The following is a 4839-nucleotide window of genomic DNA, read 5'->3' on the forward strand; positions in this document are numbered from 1 at the left end:
TAGTAACGTTACGTAATTGTACAAAAGGACTGACAATGGGCTAATCGCCGATTACTTTACAGAGAGTTCGTCTTTTATATTAGCTCTCATCGCTATTCGATACTTTTCAGTCATAGTGACATTTTATAACTTCATTATGTATTATACCTATACATAGATACATACGTAGTAACGTTACGTAATTGTACAAAAGGACTGACAATGGGCTAATCGCCGATTACTTTACAGAGAGTTCGTCTTTTATATTAGCTCTCATCGCTATTCGATACTTTTCAGTCATAGTGACATTTTATAACTTAATCTATGTATTATACCTATACATAGATACATACGTAGTAACGTTACGTAATTGTACAAAAGGACTGACAATGGGCTAATCGCCGATTACTTTACAGAGAGTTCGTCTTTTATATTAGCTCTCATCGCTATTCGTTACTTTTCAGTCATAGTGACATTTTATAACTTCATTATGTATTATACCTATACATAGATACATACGTAGTAACGTTACGTAATTGTACAAAAGGACTGACAATGGGCTAATCGCCGATTACTTTACAGAGAGTTCGTCTTTTATATTAGCTCTCATCGCTATTCGATACTTTTCAGTCATAGTGACATTTTATAACTTCATTATGTATTATACCTATACATAGATACATACGTAGTAACGTTACGTAATTGTACAAAAGGACTGACAATGGGCTAATCGCCGATTACTTTACAGAGAGTTCGTCTTTTATATTAGCTCTCATCGCTATTCGATACTTTTCAGTCATAGTGACATTTTATAACTTCATTATGTATTATACCTATACATAGATACATACGTAGTAACGTTACGTAATTGTACAAAAGGACTGACAATGGGCTAATCGCCGATTACTTTACAGAGAGTTCGTCTTTTATATTAGCTCTCATCGCTATTCGATACTTTTCAGTCATAGTGACATTTTATAACTTAATCTATGTATTATACCTATACATAGATACATACGTAGTAACGTTACGTAATTGTACAAAATGACTGACAATGGGCTAATCGCCGATTACTTTACAGAGAGTTCGTCTTTTATATTAGCTCTCATCGCTATTCGATACTTTTTAGTCATAGTGACATTTTATGACTTAATCTATGTATTATACCTATACATAGATACATACGTAGTAACGTTACGTAATTGTACAAAAGGACTGACAATGGGCTAATCGCCGATTACTTTACAGAGAGTTCGTCTTTTATATTAGCTCTCATCGCTATTCGATACTTTTCAGTCATAGTGACATTTTATAACTTAATCTATGTATTATACCTATACATAGATACATACGTAGTAACGTTACGTAATTGTACAAAAGGACTGACAATGGGCTAATCGCCGATTACTTTACAGAGAGTTCGTCTTTTATATTAGCTCTCATCGCTATTCGATACTTTTCAGTCATAGTGACATTTTATAACTTCATTATGTATTATACCTATACATAGATACATACGTAGTAACGTTACGTAATTGTACAAAAGGACTGACAATGGGCTAATCGCCGATTACTTTACAGAGAGTTCGTCTTTTATATTAGCTCTCATCGCTATTCGATACTTTTTAGTCATAGTGACATTTTATGACTTAATCTATGTATTATACCTATACATAGATACATACGTAGTAACGTTACGTAATTGTACAAAAGGACTGACAATGGGCTAATCGCCGATTACTTTACAGAGAGTTCGTCTTTTATATTAGCTCTCATCGCTATTCGTTACTTTTCAGTCATAGTGACATTTTATAACTTCATTATGTATTATACCTATACATAGATACATACGTAGTAACGTTACGTAATTGTACAAAGGGACTGACAATGGGCTAATCGCCGATTACTTTACAGAGAGTTCGTCTTTTATATTAGCTCTCATCGCTATTCGATACTTTTCAGTCATAGTGACATTTTATAACTTAATCTATGTATTATACCTATACATAGATACATACGTAGTAACGTTACGTAATTGTACAAAATGACTGACAATGGGCTAATCGCCGATTACTTTACAGAGAGTTCGTCTTTTATATTAGCTCTCATCGCTATTCGATACTTTTTAGTCATAGTGACATTTTATGACTTAATCTATGTATTATACCTATACATAGATACATACGTAGTAACGTTACGTAATTGTACAAAAGGACTGACAATGGGCTAATCGCCGATTACTTTACAGAGAGTTCGTCTTTTATATTAGCTCTCATCGCTATTCGTTACTTTTCAGTCATAGTGACATTTTATAACTTCATTATGTATTATACCTATACATAGATACATACGTAGTAACGTTACGTAATTGTACAAAAGGACTGACAATGGGCTAATCGCCGATTACTTTACAGAGAGTTCGTCTTTTATATTAGCTCTCATCGCTATTCGATACTTTTCAGTCATAGTGACATTTTATAACTTCATTATGTATTATACCTATACATAGATACATACGTAGTAACGTTACGTAATTGTACAAAAGGACTGACAATGGGCTAATCGCCGATTACTTTACAGAGAGTTCGTCTTTTATATTAGCTCTCATCGCTATTCGTTACTTTTCAGTCATAGTGACATTTTATAACTTCATTATGTATTATACCTATACATAGATACATACGTAGTAACGTTACGTAATTGTACAAAAGGACTGACAATGGGCTAATCGCCGATTACTTTACAGAGAGTTCGTCTTTTATATTAGCTCTCATCGCTATTCGATACTTTTCAGTCATAGTGACATTTTATAACTTAATCTATGTATTATACCTATACATAGATACATACGTAGTAACGTTACGTAATTGTACAAAATGACTGACAATGGGCTAATCGCCGATTACTTTACAGAGAGTTCGTCTTTTATATTAGCTCTCATCGCTATTCGATACTTTTTAGTCATAGTGACATTTTATGACTTAATCTATGTATTATAACTATACATAGATACATACGTAGTAACGTTACGTAATTGTACAAAAGGACTGACAATGGGCTAATCGCCGATTACTTTACAGAGAGTTCGTCTTTTATATTAGCTCTCATCGCTATTCGTTACTTTTCAGTCATAGTGACATTTTATAACTTCATTATGTATTATACCTATACATAGATACATACGTAGTAACGTTACGTAATTGTACAAAAGGACTGACAATGGGCTAATCGCCGATTACTTTACAGAGAGTTCGTCTTTTATATTAGCTCTCATCGCTATTCGATACTTTTCAGTCATAGTGACATTTTATAACTTAATCTATGTATTATACCTATACATAGATACATACGTAGTAACGTTACGTAATTGTACAAAATGACTGACAATGGGCTAATCGCCGATTACTTTACAGAGAGTTCGTCTTTTATATTAGCTCTCATCGCTATTCGATACTTTTTAGTCATAGTGACATTTTATGACTTAATCTATGTATTATACCTATACATAGATACATACGTAGTAACGTTACGTAATTGTACAAAAGGACTGACAATGGGCTAATCGCCGATTACTTTACAGAGAGTTCGTCTTTTATATTAGCTCTCATCGCTATTCGTTACTTTTCAGTCATAGTGACATTTTATAACTTCATTATGTATTATACCTATACATAGATACATACGTAGTAACGTTACGTAATTGTACAAAAGGACTGACAATGGGCTAATCGCCGATTACTTTACAGAGAGTTCGTCTTTTATATTAGCTCTCATCGCTATTCGATACTTTTCAGTCATAGTGACATTTTATAACTTCATTATGTATTATACCTATACATAGATACATACGTAGTAACGTTACGTAATTGTACAAAAGGACTGACAATGGGCTAATCGGCGATTACTTTACAGAGAGTTCGTCTTTTATATTAGCTCTCATCGCTATTCGATACTTTTCAGTCATAGTGACATTTTATAACTTCATTATGTATTATACCTATACATAGATACATACGTAGTAACGTTACGTAATTGTACAAAAGGACTGACAATGGGCTAATCGCCGATTACTTTACAGAGAGTTCGTCTTTTATATTAGCTCTCATCGCTATTCGATACTTTTCAGTCATAGTGACATTTTATAACTTAATCTATGTATTATACCTATACATAGATACATACGTAGTAACGTTACGTAATTGTACAAAATGACTGACAATGGGCTAATCGCCGATTACTTTACAGAGAGTTCGTCTTTTATATTAGCTCTCATCGCTATTCGATACTTTTCAGTCATAGTGACATTTTATAACTTAATCTATGTATTATACCTATACATAGATACATACGTAGTAACGTTACGTAATTGTACAAAAGGACTGACAATGGGCTAATCGCCGATTACTTTACAGAGAGTTCGTCTTTTATATTAGCTCTCATCGCTATTCGATACTTTTCAGTCATAGTGACATTTTATAACTTAATCTATGTATTATACCTATACATAGATACATACGTAGTAACGTTACGTAATTGTACAAAAGGACTGACAATGGGCTAATCGCCGATTACTTTACAGAGAGTTCGTCTTTTATATTAGCTCTCATCGCTATTCGTTACTTTTCAGTCATAGTGACATTTTATAACTTCATTATGTATTATACCTATACATAGATACATACGTAGTAACGTTACGTAATTGTACAAAAGGACTGACAATGGGCTAATCGCCGATTACTTTACAGAGAGTTCGTCTTTTATATTAGCTCTCATCGCTATTCGATACTTTTCAGTCATAGTGACATTTTATAACTTCATTATGTATTATACCTATACATAGATACATACGTAGTAACGTTA

Source organism: Arctopsyche grandis, chromosome 13, assembly GCF_051622035.1.
Source record: "Arctopsyche grandis isolate Sample6627 chromosome 13, ASM5162203v2, whole genome shotgun sequence".
Lineage (NCBI taxonomy): Eukaryota > Metazoa > Arthropoda > Insecta > Trichoptera > Hydropsychidae > Arctopsyche > Arctopsyche grandis.